The sequence below is a fragment of the Ursus americanus genome, chromosome 6 (assembly GCF_024610735.1).
Source record: "Ursus americanus isolate L20-20 chromosome 6, mUrsAme1.1.p, whole genome shotgun sequence".
In the NCBI taxonomy this organism is placed as follows: Eukaryota; Metazoa; Chordata; class Mammalia; order Carnivora; family Ursidae; genus Ursus; species Ursus americanus.
This window is the reverse complement of record NC_142132.1, coordinates 49,372,388-49,395,677: the sequence shown is the minus strand read 5'-3', so window position 1 is coordinate 49,395,677 and position 23,290 is coordinate 49,372,388. Positions and strand designations below refer to the sequence as shown.

The 23,290-nt window shown below is 41.3% G+C and overlaps 1 protein-coding gene across 6 annotated transcripts in view; it reads left to right on the top strand.

Moving 5' to 3' along the window:
- Positions 1-23,290, top strand: part of LRMDA (leucine rich melanocyte differentiation associated) — a 1,014,087-nt gene that overhangs the window by 768,422 nt on the left and 222,375 nt on the right. The window lies entirely within an intron of this gene.

Here is a 23,290-nt window from a genome sequence, read left to right as displayed (position 1 = left end):
CGTGCCAAAGACTTTGGCATCCTCCTTTGGTTTGTTTTGTGCACGGACCCCCTGGGAGCTAGTATGGAGCATGGGTGGTGGTTTTCAGTCTTAATTAACTTCTCATTACTAAAATGCGTTGGATATATCCTTCACATGCCGAACTCAGAGGTGAGCCAGAAACTTGTGTGGTTTTGTATACAGGATTGGAAAATTCCCTTCTACACTCTCTCCATGATGGAATTCCTTTTATGCCTTCCAATCCTTAAGGACACCCTTTCTCACGTCTTAAGCTCAGGAATTGAAGGTGGAAAATAGGAAGCAGAGATGTAGCTTTCCATAGCGCTGCTCGATCACGCAGCTCTGTGATTGGGGCCTGCAGCTGGGAACAGTCACAAGAAAAAAAGAGAAACCTGCAAATTCACTTGTTGGTAGGTAGCTTCTCCACAATACACCTGCTTTTGTTTGCTTCTCAGGATCATCGGGTATTTTATGCAGAGTTTTTAGTTGTAATTGGTGGAAGAGGTAGGGTGTCTTGGGCAGAATGGTCATTCAGTTGAATTGCATTCAGTTGAGCCCCTCTTTTATTAAAGTCTTGTTCTCATTAAGTTGTTTTATAGCATAAAGCTATTATGATATTTTTCCTGGTCCTTGAGATGTTGGGTTCTTTGTCTTTTGCATGATATGCTTCTGTCTTCCCTTTCCTGGTTTTGTTGTTGTTATTTTCCAACAGGCCTGTATGTTTGCCATGCTATTTCTTTTCCTTCTGATAATGCTTGAGTGGCCCTGAAAATATGCAGTGGATAGCTGCTGCTGCTGCTGCTGCTGCTTCTTTTTTTTTTTTTTTTTTTGAGAGAAAGTGAGCATGTCCCTAAGCGAGTGGGGGTCAGAGTGGGGGAGGGGAGTGGGGAGGGAGAGAATCTTAAGCAGGCTCCACACTCAGTGCAGAACCCAATATGGGGCTCAGTCTCATGACCCTGAGATCATGACCTGAGCTGATTTCAAGAGTTGGACGCTTAACTGACTGAGCCACCCAGGCCCCCCTGCAGTGGATGGCTTCTTAATTATCTTTTCATCTTATGTAAAACCAGTTTCTTTTACCCTCAGAGTCAGTCTGAGAAGTATTCCATGTTTTATCACTTGAGAAATGGCTTGGGAGGAGACTAGGTCTGCTGAGGGGCAGTGTGACCTGTGTCAGAACTCAGCCTCAGTTTTCTTATGTGACATTCTGTGAAATGTCCTCCATTAAGGTTTACTTTGGGAGTTTGGATTACTTCTCCAATTCACCATGCTGACTTGTAATCTTCACACCCTTGAGAGTCTGCTCACTTGTTAGTCTTCTGTGTTTCACCTGTTTTTTCTTATAGTTATTTAATTCATTACTTAGAGGAGATGAGAATGCCTGTATGAAGTCTGCTTCTCTTCAGATTCGAAAGCATTCATGAGAATTCATAGGATTTTGTGGATTTCCCTGTATAATTAGTGGTGACTGATAGCATTATGTGGAAATGAGTTGTGTATGCCTCTGCCAAAGCATCTCTGTCTCTTTCATGAAATTCCAGTTTCTAAATCTTACTGCGTTAGCTTATGTCCCTGGCCTTGTTTAGTTTCTATTTACATGTTTTGATGTTTTTTACTAGTTTCTTTTTATTTTACTATGTATAAGGGGAGGAAATTCTATAGCACAATTTTATTTAAGAAATTCAAGAGGGGCGCCTGGGTGGCACAGCGGTTAAGCGTCTGCCTTCGGCTCAGGGCGTGATCCCGGCGTTATGGGATCGAGCCCCACATCAGGCTCCTCCGCTGTGAGCCTGCTTCTTCCTCTCCCACTCCCCCTGCTTGTGTTCCCTCTCTTGCTGGCTGTCTCTATCCTGTCGAATAAATAAATAAAATCTTAAAAAAAAAAAAAGAAATTCAAGAATTTTTTTGAAGTATGAAAATAAATATGCATAGGCTTATATGTATGCTGTCTACGTAACCTCACGTTTTCCCTCCTGACTTTCTAAATTCTAAGGATTCTTGAAGGCCCAGCTCAAATCCTCCATCTTTGGTGGTGTATTTCTTCAGTGTTCCACCTAGAAATCATTTCTGCTCATCTGGAGTTCAGCAGTAGTTACTGCGCCTTGCATTGGTACCATGCGTAGTAGTAATTGTGCTCTTTACGATGTATGTGCGTTCTTCCGTCATCTAGCCTGAGGGCTCTTTGAATGTAGAGACCTGTGTATTAATTTGTTTCCTCAGGATAGTGTCTGAGATGCATACTTAATTAATAAATCATCATCTCCTGTGTTTATCTGTTCTCATGTGGGTTACTCAATTCAAAATAAGTATCTTTTCTTAAACTGTGGAAATGTTCTCGTGAAAGTGAAGTTTTCCTCTGCAGGCTTGTTCGTTACTAAATCTTCCACAGGAAATTCTTTAAAAACGCAATGCAATAATGACCGTGAAAGTGCTTTATAAACTATGAAGTGTTCTACACATAGAAGACCGTGATATAATCATCATGTCACCTGTACACTAGTGGTCAGCAGGTTGGCTTGGGGACAAGCTTTCTTTACTGCCGCTTTATTCCCGTCTTATCCTGACCTTGACACTCTGGCAGCGTGGTGCTCAAGATAATCTGACAGTCAGCCGTGACTCACCATAGCCTATTACCTGCCTTTGTTAATAGCATTCAGACGTCATATAGGTAATTCCCTGATTTTTTGACCATTGTTTCTTTGTTAAAACACTATCTTTTACAGAAATCCTCACTCTAATTTCACAAAAGCTCTTCTATGGAACCTCCCCTGGCCTGTCCTCTTCTCCTAAAAACCAGTACTGTGTGTTCTAAGTTTGAACTCACAAGCTAATTGAATTTCCCTGGAATATTCTTTTAAATTTTTCCTGAAATATTTAAACAGTGATTTGGTGCTATGGTTATATATGCTCTCAAAAACTATTATGATCAACTGGAGAGAAGTAGGTATGATGGAGCTGGATAGATTCGAACAAGTTTGGATTTTTTATTTGGATGTGAATTTTATATGCATTTATCCTACTTCCTTGTTTCAGCTGTAAGGTCCTTGAGGAGAGGAATAATGATTAGAACTGTTCGAGAAAAATGGAGGACAAAGGAGGGCATGAGCAACATCAATAGTATTATTTAAATGGGAAAAATTCCCATTTAAAGGAATCGCTGTAAGGAGTTGCTGACCAAATACGGTAACCATAAATTGCAAGAGCATGAACCTAGAGTTTGACCGATTATACCTGGATGACCTTGGATAAGTTACTTAGCTTTGTAAGTCACATCTGTAATTTGGAGAGAATAAGAATATTTGCCTCCTAGGGCTATTGATAATGAATGTAAAGTGTTTACAGCAGGGCCTAGAACAGAATATAGGCAAAGAATGGTATCTGCTATTATCATTGTCCTCCTCATCATCATTGTTTTATTGTTAATAATGAAACTTCCGCAACGTAAATGCAGGACACTTGAAAAGATACAAAGCTTGTGTAGCTTCAGTAAGAATATGAGATTTACTATGCCAAAAGTTGATACAGGCTAAGGATTAAACAAGAAGTACTTCTTATGGACATTGTTTTAAAAGTGTTACATGCATTATCTAATTTAATGTTCATAACAACACTATGAGATCGATTCTACTTTAGAACCAATTATAGACAAAGAAACTGAGGCACTGGGAGGTTAAGTAACCAACCCAAGGCCACATCACTAGTAAATGGTTAATCCAAGATTTGAATCTGGCCAACTTGTGCATTTAACCCTTATTTGGGGGTGTGTATGTGACAGAAAGATACTTTCATGTATGGGAGAGCCAGAGTAGATTACTGGCAATATTAGTTGTTTAGACAATGTCCCCACAGTTAAGAACATTGTCAAGGGGATATTTGGAAACATGTTCTCTTCTCAGAGAATCTAGAGACATAGGGAGCTAAGGCCTGAGCCAGGCAAGGGATGCTATAATTTGATTCAAGGCACATGGAATTAAGTAGGAAAAAAAAGCGATTATGGGGTGCGATAGATTATGGGTCTGGGTTGTTCTGGAAAGAATGATGGGCAGGTATTTAGCACAGCTGGTTACCATTCCGTTTTGGCCACCTTCTAGTTTGGTGACCTTGGGCAAGCCATTTCATCCTTGGTAGTAGAGGGTTTGGTTTCCACAGTGGTGGGATACACAATCATATGGGATTACCTCTGTGTAAACTTCCAATTCTGAAAATCTTAAAACTTTTTGTGGTGTCCCCTCTGACATTGGAAATTATCCATTCCATGTATTTAACATTTATTTTCTCTCTTATTTTGTAGTTTGTACATTGGTCATTCATTTACTTAGCCCTGTTTATTTAGGGTGTACTATGAGCTCAGTGTGACTTGTTTTCCTTGATTAAAATTGATCTGGGACAGAAGTAGTCTACCTCCTGGAATTCTCAGAATTAAAATAAAGCACCTTAACATAATAGGCCACAATCATTGTTTTTTCATATTGATGATAATGGTGCAGTAATGTGTTGAATGCCACCTGGAATTGAGTGTAGCAAGTATGAGAACAATTTCATGAAATCATCCATAGTAACTTTTTTTTAGAGAACCTACTTTTTCCCCCTTCTTTTTAAAAGTATTGGGGTAACTGTGACTATGAATGAGATGAGCCCTGCCTTCAAGAAGCTTACTGACAAGGGCACAAATAACCATCATAGAATTGAGGCTTCCAGTGCTGGGAAGCCTTGATGGTTCCTGAGTCCAACTCATCACACATACACACACACACATGGGATCTCCATTACAACATCCCCACCAAGTGGTTGTCTGATGTCTTCTTGAACACTTCAGGGACTGGGAACTCACTACAGCTCATTCTATCCAGGGTAGGATGATTTGCTCTCAAGTTTTGTGTAGGAGGAAATGTACTGCTGGAGAGCAAAGGTCTTTTCAAGGTTGAAGAAGAGCCATGGCGATCATCTTAGATGTAATGTTTAGCATTGACAGGTTGGGAGTTGGGAGCAGTGAAATTCTTAGACGGGGACTGTAATTGGAGGGATCTTGAATGTCCTTTGCATTTGGGATAGATAATGGCTCTAAAGAAAGTCATAATCCCATATCCAATGGGTGGCTGGTTGAGTAAATCACTGTTAGCAGTCATATCTCACGTGTTCCCCAAATCCATATCCTTTATACTCACCTGGAGAATGACCCACACTCATGGATTTTCTTTAGCTCAGAGTTAGGGTTAGAGCAGGAATTATGAAGGGCCCTCTGCTGGCCTCATTTCCATGTGCATCTGTTTTATATGCATAAAACCCTAAGAGGAAGCTTTGTCAGTCTGCCCCACCTGACAGAGCTTTAAATCCTCTCGCCGCTACCTCCACTGTGGGACATGTGCTGAGTGGCTTACATGGCTTACAAAGAGAGAAAGCATCCCGATTTTTTGGGTGTGGAAGTTGGGGGACAGTGATGGACAGGTCTTTGCTTGTTATTGTCTTCTCCCATGATAAAAAACCCATCACTAGCATAGGAATTTAATGCTATGGTTTTTTCAAGAGCCATCCACCCCATTGCAGCCCTATCTGAAAATGTAAATACACTTCCTGGGGTTGGATTTGCATTTTTTGGTGAAAGAAATTCATATATATGGCAAAGATGCCTCTGTAATTATAGAAAGTTTATTTCTGTCCCCAGATGTCAGCAATCAAATTCCACATAAATATATTTTGTGTAAATCTGTCGGCAGCTGGTCTCCATTCAGGTTTCTGGAGATATTAGCCTGTCTTTGAGTTTATGACAAAGTTAAAAATTATTCATTAAACTGACCTGCAGTATATTCAGTAACTGGAAAATTGCCTTGCAGTTCTATTTGGTTTGTAGATGTGATCACAAGTAAATTTTTAACTTAATTAATTGGCCGTTTCTGTTGACAAGAAATTTATGTGGTAATAATTTGCTCGAAATAGATGCCGACTGTAGGAAATGAGATATCCATCATAGGCTTGTGTTCCACCAGCTGCACAGTGGCTATTATGAAAGTATTTCAGCCTGCGCCGACCCCAGTGTTTGTGCAGTCAAGATTATATATACCCACGATCCATAGCCTGCCAGAGAGGCGCTGGTGGAGGTCTATGATAACAAAGACTTTGTGATTTATGGCTTGCTGTGAAAGCAGAGCTTGATGAGATTAAACAATTTCATAGCACAAGTGTTTCTCAAGACCTGATTTGTAGTTGCAAGCTGATGGTAAATCACATTTATATATCTGCAAGCGTGCTCAGCAGAGGACTGCAATTACAGTTTAAGACAGCTACTTTTTATTTAATTTTTATCCTGGTTTTGTCTCTTTTATATCCCCTTCGTCTGCAAACCATTCACCTTCACAAGTCCTTTCCTGGTTAGAAGGCCAAAGATTGGAGTCCATGATGTTCTTCTTGTCTTTGTGCCAGCTTGGGAGAGAGGCTGGGAGGATTTCGGAGCAGCCCAGACTGGTTCAAACTGGCTTTGACTGGTGTGTGCTCTTTGTTCAATTCTTTGTCCAAAGAGAAGTCTGCTTCCTGTTTTCCATTGGTGTGCAGCTGATACTCGAACTTCTTGCTATATAGCTGAAGTAGAGGGGACTTCATCATCCTGGGATAGGGCAACTCTCAGTCCATAATGCTGAAGGGCGGTGAGGATTAAACTGGTTTAGGAAGCTTGACTTCAAGGTTGCAGAATACCTCAGGGGCGTACAGCTGGCTCCCCTTTAATGTGAAATGTGGAATTGTGTTTCCCCGGCAGATCTGTGAGGAATAAACTCTGTAATCAGTTTATTTAACCATTTCATTGATTATCTACTGTGGACACATCTCTGCGCTAAGTACTAGTATAGCAGTCCCTGCCTTCAAATCTGTGCCCTCAAGCAGTTTGTAATCTACATATGGTGCTTACCAATAAAATAACAAACTAGAAGTGACAAGACATAACATGATATTCTTAAATGGGTGGTAGATACACTCTTGGAGGTCAGAGGGAAGGGGGGGAGTAGTACTCCCAGCTGGGAAGCAGAGAAGGCATATAAAGCAAAGGCTTGCAGGGTAAACTGGATTTCAAGTAGGGAAAGAGCATTCTGAGAATTTCACTTACCTGTGCCGATGGAGTCCTCCAAAATACCCAGCCACAGGTTCAAGTCCAGGCTGGGTGGCCAGTGATTTAATAAGTAATAACAACACAATAATAGCTTTTATGGAATGCTTAGTACATGCCACAGTAAGTGCTTTATATGTATCCGTCTTACTAATCCTCATAACAAACCTGCAAAGGGAGTACTATTGGGCTGTCCATTTTGGGGATAAGGGAAGTGAGGTTTAGAGAGGTTGACTTGACTATATTCATCCAGGTGTTGAGTTGAGCTGTTCTGAAAACTTAGTGTATTTCACCCCAAAGTGCGTGTTCTTAACCACTGGTTTTCACTGCTTTCTGGTAGGGAATATGAACATTATTATTTTTAAAATGTATTTGTTTGAGAGAGAGAATGAGTGAGCACAAGCAGGGGGGAGGGCAGAGAGAGAGGGAGAAGCAGACTCCCTGCTGAGCGGGAAGCCCGATATAGGGCTCCATCCCAGGACCCCAGGATCACGACCTGAGCTGAAGGCAGACGCTTAGCTGACTGAGCCACCAGGTATCCCAGGAATATGAATATTATTAAGTAGAAAATACCACTGCTATGCTTGCTGGTCCTATTCCCAAGAGCTTAGATCATTTCTATTTCCCTACAGTTTGGGGTATTATAATTGGTCTTTGTGGTTGGCTAAGAAATGGTCACCCAAGTGTGCCCATGTCCCAATTCCCAGAACCTATGACTATGACCTTACATGGCAAAGGGGACTTTGCAGATGTGACTAAGTTATGGAACTTGTGAAAGGGAGATTACCCTGGATTATATGTGTGGGTCTGAGGTGACCGCAGTGGTCCTTATGAGAGGGAATTGGGAGGTAGATGTCAGGGTCAGAGGAGGAAGTGGTGTGATGAGGAAGCAGAGATTGGAGTGAAGCACTTGGAAGATGCAGGAAGGGGACACAGGACAAGGAAGACAGCTTATAGACAAGCCAGCCATGAGAAGCTAAAACAGGCAAAGAACTGGATTGTCTCTTTAGAGCCTCTAGAAGGAAACTGCCTTGCTGACAGTTTTACCGTGTAGGAGAACTCTTGTCAGCCTTCTGACCTCCAGAAGTTGAGACAATAGACTCATGTTGTGGAAACCGCTAAGTTTGTGCTCGTTTGTCACAGCAGCAACAGGAGATGAATACAGTCTTAGATTCCAACCAGCTCTATAGAGAATTTAACCCTGACTTTAAAGAGATATTGGGTTTTCTTTGTTTGTTTGGGGCATGTCGTTTTTGATTTCTGTATTCTTCCCATTCTCTTCTTTTTGTACCATAAGGGCAATGATCATTGGTTTTACTTACCCGTGAATCCCCAGTGCTTATTAGTACAGTACCTGGCATGTGGTAGGTACTTATAAATATGTATTAAATGGGTAAATGAGATGACTTCATGCTATCTCCAGCATATAGGTGTTCAGTCTTCAGAATCCAGTTTCTTCCACAGTCCAAGCTGCTGACATCATAATTTGTTCTCTATGCAGTCACAAAGGGAAGAATTATTGTCTTATTGTCTACAAACTCTGACTGTATCTGTATGTTAAGGGGGGTAATAGGGACAGTCTTGGCTTAAGAATCTCTATTAAGTCATTGTGAATGGCTAATTGTGCCAAATATATTTTAAAAATAGGTGAACCTTTATCCTGTTAGCCCAAAGATAAGAAAGTTTAATGAAGAGCATATGGTCTCTGGGACCCTCTCGTGCTTCCATCCGTGTGTTGGTTTTTGTCTTTTATTTGATAGTTAGGTAGTATTTTCTGTCTGTTTATTATTCCAGGTTTTATGCCTCTGAGAGTCTTTTAGTTGGAGACTTATAGTCATGGTCCTGTCCACCGAGTACAGATGTTAAACTCACCCATGATGCTCTTTATGAGGGGGTGAGCCAGGCCAGTATCTTTGGCCTGGATTCCAGGGACATGGTTTGAAAATCTTGGGAAAGCTGAGAGCTTCGTTTCTCCCTCTAGGGTACTAGTGTATTAGCCTCCCAATAAAAGTTAATTGAATTTAATTTTATGTTTTAAGTGTGATACATTTTAAAGTTCTCCCCAGTGCTAGAGTCCCTCTTGAAAAGGCAGTAAATTCATATTATTGAACTACCAAATGTAATTCAGCTCAAATAAGCATATTCGGCAATCTTTATTCTGGATATGTGGGACTGACCTTGCGTTGAGACTAAATCATTTCATCCCAGACAAAGTCTGTTGGAGTTAATTGGGGAAGCAATGTAGATGTGCGGTAGGTCACCCTACACTTTTTATTCTCTTTCTGGCCCGCATTCAAAGAGTTGCCATAGCATACATTTCCTGCTGCCAGTTCTTCCATCAGTCTACAAACATCAGTATTCGACACAGTATGGTAGGTGAAAAAGACAATGAAGTCTTCCCCACGGGCAATTCTTCATCAGACACATCGTATCATTTTAGGATGCCTAATTTGTCAGCCTGAGGAGCAAAGGACCATGCGGGGTGGGAGAAGGCACAGTGGGCTGGAATTTGGATGACTGGATCCTAACCCCTGCCTGACCATTAACCAGCCCAGTGACCTTGGGCGTTTCTTGTCTTTGGGCCTCAGTTTTTCCACACTTTCCCCCACATTTTTTAAATGAGAGCATTGGCAGTAGTTTTCCCTCCTCATTCTAGGAGGTACCAGTATGTTGAATTTCTTGGCAGCTCTTCTGAGAGACCAGAGTGAGGGTGGGGTGAGCAGCAGTGAAGGATGAGACCAGCCAAAGAGCTTCCGGCCCTCAGCCGCTCACTCCTGCTCCACAGTGAGTATTTCCTTCAGCCACAGGAACACCCAGCAGACAGGTGTGTTTAAACTTACTTCATTCATATGATTTTAGTTTGGATCTCTGTCCAAACTCATCCTTCTTTCAAAGGTTAGCCCAAATTCCATCTTTACGGGAACTCTTGCTCAGCCACTAGTTTCTCTAGATTCCGCAAAGACCCTGTTCTGAATTCTTTGAGAACCTCGTTAGATGCCCCCCTCATGTAATCCGGCGTATTGTGCCCTGCATTATAGATTCGGTTATCTTAATCTAAGATGCTCGACAGACGGAGGACAGAGATCCTGCAGTTCTTTGGTATCTTCTGAAGTGATAAGCATTTAACAATAACAGCGAAAATATTTATTAAAACAAAATTGTGCCAGCCTGCCCCTGTTAGGAAAGGTAACACGTTCTTAGTAAGCAGAAATAAAATGTGTTTTGTTTGGTCTGCTTTTTAGCATTGTATTCATAAACATTCTCTGGTGACACCATTGTTAATTCATTTCCAAGGGAGGAAAAAGTCCTTGCTAAAACTAAAATTCTGTTCTCTGAGCTCTATAATAAGATCAGCAAAAAACCAAATTTCCTCTGGAGGAACCCCAGCCACAGCCATGCCTGCCAGATCTATATGGACTTTAATTCCATTTGAATTTCCTTGTTGTGGTGGAATTAATGGTTTAGGATTAGTTTTGTATTAGAAAAAGGAGAAACGCCCAGAAAATAAGCCCTGCATCAAGACAGGTTCAAAGAGCTCAGCCTCCTGGTGTAATTTCCAGTCCATTCATTTGGGTAGAACTCTTTATAAACTTGTAAAATTCTGTGACCAGATTTGCCACCACCTCCCCCCACCCCCGCCATGTTACTATAATGTAAGAAGATACTCTGGCTCTTACTAGGGAATTTTGAATAAAGGCATATTCCCTTGTGCATTAGATAGAAAGATATTCTTGAAAAAAACACTTAAGATGTATAAAGCCAGAGTCTATCAAGAAACATGATGATGGGCCATCCTCCATGAAAATCAAATGAAGCCATGTTCTCTGCCCATTAAGCTCTCATATAAGCATAGATTTTCTCCAACAGGGAGGCAGTTATCGACACAAACATAAAAGATATTTAATAAGGACATTCAGAAAGGGTGTGTTCAGTTATTGGGAATGAATTATTTACTAATGGTTTGTCCAAGCTAAAGGAAAGAGGTATAATGGTGGAAAGACTTGTGTAAACTTCGAGACCATTGTGGGATCCTTCCCCACAATGGGGAGAACTTGGCCTCGGTAGTGTGGAAGTGGGTATTTCTGTAGCCTTCCTCAGTAAAGGGGTAATTTGGAGAAAATAAACAAAAGCTGGACACAGGCCTTATTAAATCATTTTTCATTCCCAAGCCTTTAATATATACAGACAGAAAAATAGTCCCTTTGTGACGGCCTAAGTCATACCTACCAAATCATCAGTGGCAGAATTGGCCTTGGAGAATGTGAGGTCGCCTTCTTTTATGACTATTTGCAAAGTATTTTTTTCTCTTTTTTCAACACCTCCTCTTTAATGTTTGTAATAACGAAAACATTTAACGGCTCTATGGAAATGGATTTGCCTTACTCTACATGGTGTTAACAAGGAAGTAGATTTCAACTCCTTTCCTAATAGAGTACAGTGTCTTATCTCTTTATTACAGAAGGTATTTGAGTCAATTCAGTCCAGTTTTCAGAAAGTGTTGGACCTGATGTCTTCTAATTCCTTTAATCTACCAAACATCTGGTGGTTATTTTTCAAAAGTGCGCCCTGACCAACAAGATGGAATAAATGAATAATTGTCCCAATGAATGGACCTTTAATTATGTTCACTAACATGATCCTTTTGGAGCATCTAATGGGTCCACATTATGAACTTATGCCTTACGTTTTGAATACTCTTTGAGAACAGTTGTTCCAAAGAACAGGATAATCTAGATAGGAACGGGAGAAATTTCATAGTTGATTCTGAGAGAAGAAATTTGAAGGGGAACGTTTATATCGGGTTTTCCAATGCCTTGCCATTTGCACTTTCCTTGTCCTAATAACATTTAAAAAAATTCTCAGGACAACATTAAATTGTATCCATTGTTAACTATATGCCTAAATCCATATCTACACACATCTGCTCCTGCCTACTTGCCAGGAGTTACCAATGAACACAGCAGAATCACATAGGGTGTCCTGAATACTCCCAAACTTCCTGACTACCTGTTATGATCTCGTGAATGGGCCTAATCCTTCATGTGAATCAGCTAGTATAGACTTATATTAGGTACACTAACCCTAGAACACATTTCCCAAAATATGTAACTTAAATCCTAAGAGGAATGTGCTTCCTTAGTAAGATTTAGTTGAAAGGCATGGGTTTGCAAGCAAGACTGAAGTATTTATATTATTGATTTTTATGACTATTTTGTAAGTAATTATAAAATTTAGGTTTCTTTCATCTGGGACTCTGCCCTCTCTTCTGATGATGGTGGTCAGATGTACTTCTCTTCTTTAGAGCAAGCTGCCACAGTCCCTGAAAAGGGGAAGCTATACCTTCAAGGAGGAGCCATGCTTTGCACATTTAGTACGTAGTGCAAATAGGAGAAATGAGTTGACATTGAGAGGTAGTTGTGGGTATGTGCGACATGGAAAAAGAGTCATGAGCTACTTTTCTAGTTTTAAACATAAATTAATAGTGAACTCTAATTATAACCTTTCATTTAGCTCAAAGAAGAGCAGGTACCATGACATTTTAGGTGATGGTTTCAAAATTATGCTTTGGGGCTTACTTTCTTTTATATTTTGGCCTGATCCTCTAAAAATGAAACAGGATTTATTTTTTTTCTCAAGGAGCAGCAAATGAGTGTTATTGCAAAATGAACCCAAAGTCTTTCTTTGCCTCAGGAGGGATGTGGCATTCACAATTTCTACTTGGTTATCTGCTTTTTCTACCATCCTCCCTCCCTGTCTTTTGCTTTTGGGTCTCAAAGTAAATAACACATGCACTTTATCTTCAACTTCAGATAATCAGAGTCATAGTCATCTGGGATATTGTGATGAACAATGTACATTTTATACACATGGTGTCATAATAATTTAAAATGTCATCTTAATCTATTTATGATCTTCTAATGACTGAAATGTTTTACAATTGTGGGGGATATTTTATAACTGAAGTTTTAATGGCTGAATCACTAACACCTGGCTGTCTGGAATGCTTTTTCTTTCTCCCAGTTAGGCATTTAAATGCATTTCTGGAAGGCCCAAGGGGTGGGATGTGACATATAAGCTCTTAAAAGGAGGAAAATTAGTTCTTGATACCTTAATGATCAGTCAGGTGAACGTTTGCATACTTAGCATTAATGCTCTTAAGTGGAATAGCTTGATGAAGACCCTTGGTAGGTATTTTTTTTTTATTTAAACATCCTTCTATATGAGATTACAGAAGGAAATGCTGCTATTGTGCCCATCCCTTAAAAAAAAAAAAATCTTAAGATTTCCCACAAGGAAGCGTTTCATTTTATTTCTCTATTTATTTCTATTTATTTTACCACCCTTCTACTTCTCTATGTTTGATTGGTTTCTAAGATGAGTAAGTTACCTATTTATTAGGAGTTTATTATGTACTCTTTGTTTTACTGAGCCAAGGTGTATATTCAGATATATACCTGCAGGCAAACAGGTTCTTGCCTGTGGATGAGCATACAATTGCGTAAAGAAGACCAGAAGTACACACATGAAAACACCAGTGAACCATACGCGCCACTGTGTAATGAAGCCCATAGCAGGCCCCCACTAGATGTTTCCTATCGACGACAGTGGCACTTAATTATCTGGCACAGGCCAGGAGAGGTCAGCACAGGGTTACCCAGCAGCCTGCATTAAACAGTCGCAGAGATAAGTCTGCATTTTAGTTTCTCCTGTTTGTACGACACGTATACAACCTTTAAGTGCAGTGTCCCACTTCATTTTCATAACTATCACTGAAGGAATTAAAGGGGATATTTATAACCACAGTTTTGCTGAGGAGAAGGGGGGGACTCAGAACCATGAGATGACCTGCCCAACCAAGTTCACAGGGCTGGGGAGGCAGCAGGGCAGAGCCTGGGACCCAGATCTTCAGGATCCTATTGGCTTTTCTCCCCGTAATGCTTCCAGTCCCAGGGGTCCTGGCAGAGTGGCTTCAGGTCAAATTGTTGCCTTATAATGGGTCATTTGCTTGAACTGTCACTGGATGTGCAGTGTCTTTATTCATGTTGTAACTGGGAATGCAATGGCAAATCTGTGTCTATTTATTTCCAATGAAGATTGAGTAGACTGATGAAGTAATGATAGGCTCTACTTCCATTTTTATAAACTAATGGTGTTCCTGGTGACAAGTGCCCATGATGTTACTTTATGACTCCTAATGCACGCACTTGTGTTGTTCCTGCGTCGTACGTAGATTCGGCTGATGTTTCCCACACATTTCTGCTTTGACTGACATCAGAAAGTCCCGTGTGACAATCGACTTGTGGATTCATCATTGCACAGTTAATATGGACAGGTTCCACACTCTTTGTCCCTACAGGGCATCAAGCTGGCCCAGATGTTAGTAAACATCTGGGGGCCATCTCATCAAACAAAAGTCCGCTCTAAAATGTTGTAAATCAAAGAATTAGGACTGCTGTGCTTGCAGATTTGCAAAAAGGAAAATAGGCTGTGTTTTTATCACTGTGTATCTTTTTTTTTAAAGATTTATTTATTTATTTGAGAGAGAGCATGGGGGGGGGGAAGCAAAGGGAAAGGGAGAGAGAAAAATCCCAAGCAGACTCCCTACTGAGCACAGAGCTCGTTGTGAGGCTTGATCTCACCACCCTGAGATCATGACCTGAGTCAAAGAGTCAGACACTTAACTGACTGAGCCACCCAGGTACCCCATCACTGTGTATCTTAAGGGAAATATTTTCATATGTCTCTAGCCCCATGTATTTTGAATGAGAGCATAAGGCTCGCCCGCTGTTGCTTTATGGGATTGGTAAGATGACCAAAAAAGGTAATTTTGTTGCCCATTTAGAAAAAGGTGAAGAATTATACAAATGGGGTCTCATGTTTTGTACTGATGTCATTTCAGACTTTTACTCCTAAGTATCTCCTTAGTTGTGTCATATAGGTGATTACAGGTGTTACAGATATGGCATATGGCGGCATCATAATTTAGCTTTAAGACTCTGTGAGTTTCACCACACATGTGGTTTGGTTCAAGTTCAAGCCTGAAGGTGATTAACTATTGGGTAAGAGGTCTTTGTAATTAGTTAAATTAATGAGCCAATGGCCACATGTGGCAGGGTCATCTATGATTTCTGCAAACATTATAAAGTTCCCATGTTACTGTATCTCTCAGATACATGAGTCCAGCTGGGGTGTGAAAAATGGTGAAGTGGCCATCTATCCCTCACGTTTATCTCAGAGGTGTAACTTGGGACCCTTAAATCTATATACTGTCTGCTTTGTTGTAACATCATAGTATTTGGCTTCATGTCACTCGTTTATAATTAGGCAGCTGACCTTTATGCTCTGTGTTATTGGTCATGGCAGCCATTGTTCAGCCAGAGTGCTATGCTTGGGAGTTGTTCTGGATCTTGTTCTGGATTACATTCTTAAGAACTTCTACAGTAAATACCACCTTAGTGGTAGGGGAATGATAGGCATGGGTATTTTGGGGTAACTTGTGCAGAGGTTTGCTCATGAATCCCTGTAGCAATCTCTTGGGGAACAACTCATTCAAAACTGAATATCAGGTTCTTGGGCCAGTGACCAAGGTGAACTCTGTTTCTTTGTGTATGGTTTGCTTTTGTATTCATCTTTACAAGAGGGATAGGCTATTTTGGATAGTCCTCAGTTTGTCTTTTTAAATTTCTTGATTAAATTGAGAGAGTTTACACTGGAAATTCTTCAGTTTGCTAATTGTTCCTGACCTTGTACACGTAGCTCTCTGAGGGGGAAAATAGGAGCATTGCTCATCTAAGTATTTACCTTTAAAGTAGTGAAGTCACCTCTTGGTATCTATCTTTACCCTTCCCAAAGAATTTGTAAAATGTCTTATCTCCTTTCCTAAGCCTTTAGGCTTTATCCATGCATCTTAGCTTCAGACTTGAATTTGTCCTTGTCCCTGACCTGGTAAAACATTTTTATCAATAATTTGTAAGGAGCTAAAAAGGGGCCTTGTTTATTAACTTTTAAAATACATAGTTAGGGGGGGTCAAGACATACCAGAGGTTTTAGATCTTGGTTCTAAGTGGTCTCAACAAGCTAAAACACTGCCTGACGCCTCCCAGACAACATTTAAAAGAATTGTAAGTTTGAAGTTCTAGCTCTATATTTGAGACATCAATCATAGGATTATGTGCTTGAAAGGTCTGGGCTGGCAGTGTTTCATGTCAAAAGCATTGGCATATTTCTTTGTGATGTGATGTGCATCACCGTTGGAGATAGCTTAGAAAAGTTTTGCCAAGTTGGATGTAATGTCTTCTTGAGATCTGCTCAGTGCACACATCATCTAGAGGACTACGTTCAGTGCAGGGTTTCATGTTTTAAGAAAAACAGGAAAACTGATGGAGAGGGACTAGGCTGTTGAGTGTTATATAAATAAGTTGGCCTAGAATAGAAAAGATGAAGGTGACATATAGAATCTTCTTTCTAATAGTTGAAGCAGCATCATATGGGTGAGGACATGTAGGGTTGCTCTGAGGAGAAACGTAGGGCCTTTGGGAGAATGGTACAGGGAGGGAAGTTTTGTTCACAGTGGATAAAGGAAATTTTATTAAGGGATCTTATGAAATAGGATGATGTATTGCCTTGCACAGAAATGAATGCCGCCTGCGCTGGAAGAGCTGGAGGACCATTCTAGCAAGGTGGTGTCAAAGAGACCTCTACAACCTTATGGGAAACTGGACAGGTCAACCTCATAGGGGGCAAGGATGCTTTCTGACTCACATTCATCATGGTGCTGGGAGTGACAAGGTTTGCCCACGTATTTTCAGTCATCTCTTTGCCTGTGTTCAGGTTGTCACACAGACTTCCTTTTTTGAGAAATCCCATGGTCACTCACTTGGATACCAAGCAAAGTTGAAGTTTCTAAGTGTTGAGCTTTTGCCCACTTCTCTGATCCTGCAACCTCTGTGGGCATGACCTCTGCTTTCCTTTCACAGTGGTGGGATAGGTTTGCACTGGTCAGCTCCCATTCTCCTCCCAGGACCCCTCATAGCTCTTATAATCAAGATGCTGAAAGGTCTAGGGGAACCCTTATTGTCTCTTGCCCCACTCCCTTCGCTTCTGCTGTCTGTGCCCCACCTCCCCGTTCTTCTCAGGCCCCACCTTCAGATGCTGCTCTTGACCCTTCATCTTCTCCTTGCACTTGACTTTCAAAGCAAAGTGCAGTCCTATCTCCTTCCTAACCTCCTCTCTGAAGCTTCACCCATCACTTTTCTTTAGGCCCCTGTGCATCTTCCGAATCATACTGTAGAGTACTTAACTGTTCTAAGTTTTTCGTGGCTCTTAATTTTATCTCCCTATCTCCACAGTATTTAACTTGGAATTAGGGTCTTTGCCTTACTTGGTACTTAGTGAATACTTGTTAGTGACTTCCTGATCGAATTACACCTATGACCACAAAATAGAACCAACTGGCTAAAAAGGATTGTACCTTGACTCTGGCCTCATAAGCACAAGGTCGAAACCAATTTATTTAGGTACCAAAAGTATAGGGCACTACACAAATCATATTAATATGTTGAACAAGCTAGTTTACTTATTATTATGACATCCCTCTAAACCCTACCATCGCCTTGTCATCGCAGCATGAGCCTTAGCTAGCACACTGGAGGAAATCCCTAGAAGACTGTGCAGCAAAGCTAGTAGTCAGCTCTTGTTCTGCTCTTACAGATTCATTCAGAAGGTCGAGAGATGCTTCTCTGAGTCTCTGGTTTTCCTTTGGTGCAAAGTGTTTTGTCAAATTGGTTTCTAGTTTAGAGATATTCAAGGGGTTAACTTTGACTCCCTCACTAAACCCAACTGTTTAATGTTTTTAATGGCGTAATGTGTTAATAGCCATACAGCTGTTGTTTCTCAGCCTCTACCCTTATTGAGTTAGGCACCATTTAGTAGGCTGAGTTCAAATTGTAAACAAATTATTTTTGCATATGGATCAATGGAAATTTAATAAAGTTTATTAAAACTGTATATTGGACCAAGGAGTGCTGTTTTCTCTCATGGATATAAACCAACCCCATTAGGCTGACCCATATTAACTGAATCGCAGGGAAGAAAATATTTCTGGTCATTTAAAGATTATTTTGGTTCAACAGATGGTGGCTAGCATCAGAGTGCAGGTTTTCTTATTAATTCATTTGCACGTGCATATATGAATGACATCTAGACATCGTTTACCACTATGCTTGTTTCCAGTGCCTAGTAAGGTTGCTGGCACATAGTAGGAACTCCAATAGAGTTGTCAGAGGAGGGGTGGCACTTTCAGGTGCAAAGGAATGGTGCGATGTGCTGAGAGCCCGGCAGCTGGCAAGGGGCAAACCACTGATGAGCCCAGGGCTCTCCGCTCTCAGCCCAGAGCTCTTATCACTCCAGTGAACTGCCCTCCATTGATTCATTGCCTGTGAAATGTCTCCAGTGTTCCACAGATACCTTCTGCCCGTTCTCATGGCAATCTCAGTTTATGTTGCAATAAATGTTATCTTAATCTCAACTCATTGACGAGTTCTTAAAATAACAGCATTACCGAGGTTCCCGCTCAGATTGTAAATCACAAATATTCTGCTCTTTGGAAAGCATTTGGGGTGGTTAGCCAGTATTTCAGACATAGCTCTGGCGGCCTACTTGCAGTTGGAGGTATCTGAAGGGCCTTTTATAAGAAGGAGTTAAATGTTCTTAGATAACTCAGAGCAGGATGCAGGCAATTTGTGGCAGGAGTCCTAGGCTCCACGACATGAATACTCGTCTGTAGATTTGCAGTGAAAGTGGAAGAGAACAAAGACAGCCTGCTCTTTTGGCCCTGAAGGACAGCAGTTGGGAGGAGAACCCTTTTGGATGGTAGAACAAGCGTGGAGGTGATCATTCCAGCTTTCTTGTGTCAGATTCGCTGGCAAGAAGGAGGCAGTTCTGTCTGGCTCTGGCTAGAACGTTTCTTTCTGTCTGGGGGCCTGTTGTTTCTGTCATTCTTCCTGGAAAGTGGAATCCTAACTATGGGCAGCTGGTTAGGACTGGAGCCTTGGTGACTCCTGAAAGTTATAACAAATGGAAGTCATTATCACCATTGCCCCCCTTTACCTTTGTGCTACTTGAGGCAGAAAATGATTTTTCCCCCGGTTTGTTTTGGAGTCTTTCATCCAGAGAGAAAGGGATTAGCCTATGGCTACAATAGTGCTTTCAGGGCCTTTTGGCGTGCTGCAAATGTTTACTTATCCAGGTACAAATAGGTAAAAGCACATAGTTAAAGATCCCAGCTGCAAGGTCATTTACCTTTTTAAAATTCAGCCGCATGTGCCGACTGAAGTCGAGGGCTTGCTGGTATGAGCCATTAACTGCCTGTCGTACGTAACCTCTCCTTGTCTTACACACAGCTGCGTGCGAGTCGCTGGTGCCTGCAGCCAGCCCACCATGCATGCCTTGCGAGCAACAAAAGCAGTTTAACTTGTGATCGCTGATCATATGATCCACTTACAGGGCGCAGGCTCAGTCAAGTAGAACTGGTAAATCATTAAAAATGCGCCTCGGCGCTATGCCTGCTGAGTAAACATCATGCTAACATCTCTTCCCCCACCCCCAACCAGTTAGCAGCACTGGGAAGGAGCTGGTACCAGCTGCGTGTTGGAGAAATCACACGTCGCTTTAGCCTAACATGGTGGGAAATTGTCAATGACTCCAAGCAGCACGGGAGAGGAAGACAGAAATAATCTGAAATGGCAGCCATCCTCTCCCCTTGTCCTTTACTTATTAACTCAACCTGTGCTGAGTGTTTTCTGTGTGTCAGGCCCAGTACTTGGGCCTAAATTGCAAAAATGAGGAAAGAAATGGATTCTGACTCAGAGACTCTCACAGTTCGCCAAGAACTCAATTCACCACCAAACGTTTTAACACAGGCACCAAGTGCCATGCAATCCTTGGAGGCCTAGGGAAGCCCAAGAGGAGAGGAGGCTTAAGTTGGACCTTGAAGGATGAATCAAATGTCACCAAGGACACATGTGGTAGAGAAAGCAACTGATCTCTGCCTAAAAGCCTTACTTCCTAGAATTCTTTCCTCCATGACATATACTTTTTTATTCAGTCTCTCATAGGCTTTAACAAACTGTTCTGTGACTCTGTAATGGAGGGTTCAATGAGTCCTCTCTCCTTATTTCCAGCTCATTGCTATCTAGTTGCTTCTGGCATCAGGTTATTCAACTATACCCATAAACCCTCTGGGAAGGGAACCTATATCCATAGTATACTTGATTTTTCTGTAGCTCCCAAAATGTTGGGGGTGCAATTGATGGGCAGCCTTCCTTTTATTTTCTAATCAGTCACTAAAGAGCCAAAGCCAAATAGCCGTGGAGTTAGGCAATAGGACTTAGAATGTTCCAGATAGATGTTCCACCTACATGTACACCAGAAGTCTGCTGTTGAAGGAGAGGGGAGGGAGGAGCCTTTTATGAGCACGTGCGCCATATGTGTCACATGCATTATGTGTGTCCAAATGTTCTGAGGTATTTGGGTCTCTCAGGAGTCCCGCAGTTTGCATGGCTGATACAACCTTAAAGCATCACTTGGACCTCAAGAAGCCCTAGAGAATAGATTCAATAATGTATTCATTCCTGTGCTATGCCATTTTAGTTCTTCCAGTTACTCCATTACATCTTCCAAGTAATCAAGTAATTGTAGCCCTTGAATGCCTTCTGTTTGTCTCTCAAAGAGTTTTATCCAGAAGCCCCTTCCTTGTACTACAGCTAAACGTTGGGAAGAAGACATATGTGGGATCTGTACTCCTTTCTTTTTCTTACTTGGTGTGCTTGTACCATGGTCAGTTACAACATCTTTGAACCATCCCCTCCTTTGGTGGGAACCATCCCTGCGGACAGTTGCTTGCTGAGAATAGCTTCCTGATTCCTCTCATTGGGACTGTCGTCTAGAGGCCAAGATGAGATAGAGAGTTGGAAAAATTCCTCTAATGTTTCTGCAACCTGGTATCCCTTATTCTAAAACACTAGTAAGAGCTACCCTTTGGCCGGTTGTGGAGATGCACACGCCCGTTCTTTAGAAAGACATCCAGCTCCATGGTACAAAAAACAGAGACCTGGGACTCGAGCTTTGTAGGATTAGGAGTCAGATAAAATGGGTCAATTTACTCAGCTTCCTGCTTTACATCTATATAAAGGAAATTATACCCCTCATCTCTACCCACCCCCAACTCAACCTTCAAAGAACTCCATTCAAAAACCAGGAGGAGGAATCATAGTATATTAGGTATAAAACATCTATTAAAATCTCTTCCTCATACAGAGGTGGGTATTTAGTGGCAGAACTAAAAATAAATGAAACAAACAAGTGTTTTCATGAGAAATTGATATGTTACTATATGCATGTGACCATTTTTGATTGGAATTTAAAGACTTGTATATCTTTATTTATTTATTTACTTATTTATTATATTATGTTAGTCACCATACAGTACATCCCTGGTTTCTGATGCAAAGTTCGATGATTCATTAGTTGCGTATAACACCCAGTGCACCATGCAATACGTGCCCTCCTTACTACCCATCACCAGCCTATCCCTTGTATATCTTTATATTAAAAATAGGTTATGAGATCTGTGATCAGCACATCTGAGGTTCCACCTGTAGCAACAGAAGCTTGTTTTATTTTGAAATCTAAAGTCCTACCTACAACTACTTGTGCAGGGCTGGCTGATGGCACAGAATTTTGACTCAGGCTGTTGTTAGAAAGGAACAGGGAAGAGCTCTTCATTGGGAAGGCATCTTAAAGTCAGGATGTTATTATCATTGATCTTGGCAGGAAAGCAGGCAGGAAAGCTGTGTTCTACCCTGGGCGAGTCATCAATTCTGGGGAGAGGCTCTTTGCTTCTTCCAGTCTTTGTTTTCTCATCTGTCGAACAGTGATGTTAATACCTTTCCAACATACTTCACATGGTTGTGAAAATCAAATGCTGTCCCAGGTTCTCTGCCTTGCTCCTACAACGAATGAAATCTCTTCCATCCTTCAGCCCTGAGGTGATTTTGTTTGACTCTCTCTTGGAGCATTTGTTTTATTTGTTCCTGAGGTTGTTGACTTACCTTTTTCCCCTCCCCCTGGAAGGTCTGTCAGCTGCTGTGAGTCGCAGCAGGGTTCACTCTTCTCGGTATGGTGCAAGGTAAGGTGCTTGAGTCAGGCTGACTCCAGAACGCAAAATCAGAGTGGAATTCCTTGGTTGGAACTGGGTGCTCAGTCTCCTCAATGAGACCACTGCAGATATATTTATCTACTCCTATCCCACGCCACAGAATTGTTTTGGGGATTGAGTAAAATGGCCTATGTGAGTGTGCCGAGTGCACACTAGATGTTCAGTAAACCCTGGCTTCTTCTCTCCTGTCCTCCATACATGGTGGCGACTTAGTACCTGTTTCTGGACCAAATGAAATTTCAAAGACAAGGAGGAAACCCATGCTTCCTGCCGCCCCCCACCCCACCCCACCCTGCTTCTTGATAAGGTGTTCAGGAGAAAGATGACCCTGTCCTCAGAGTTGTTTTTCCCCCTCCCACTAGCTTCCCCCCTCCCTCTGCCCTCAGTTATATTGAAATAAAACTACATTTTCACATGTTGATATGAAGTATTATCGAGGTTTGTAGAAGACATAATACAAATTTTATTAAGATGCCATTATCCTTGTCAATGAAATTAGTGCATTTTTCTCATCGGCATCGTCTGCAGTTACGAACAACAAGGAACTAACTCATGCTGTTCTATGAAACAGCTTATAAATTTTTACATACATGTGAAAGGAATCGCTTGAAATCCACAGCTGCCAAGAGGAATAATTAGGAGCCACAGAACAGATCTCGGTAATGTGACAGCAGCTTCTAAAACATCCCACAGGACAGAGAAGCGCAAGCTGGCTTGACCTATATCTTTAATAATACAGACCATTGCCCTTGGATTGAATCTAAAGGGTAGGACCAAGTGCTTGCTTCATCATGTTTTAGGAAAAATTGCCAAAGTTTATTTATGAATTCTCCACACAATGGCCTCTTGCTTTGATTATGAACCGACAGAGCTTTCTAAGTTAGCAACTCAGCAGGCAAAATTAAAAGCACGAAAAAAAAAAAAACCCAAAATCAAAAAACAAAACAGAACCTCCACAGAACATAATTTCTTATATTCTG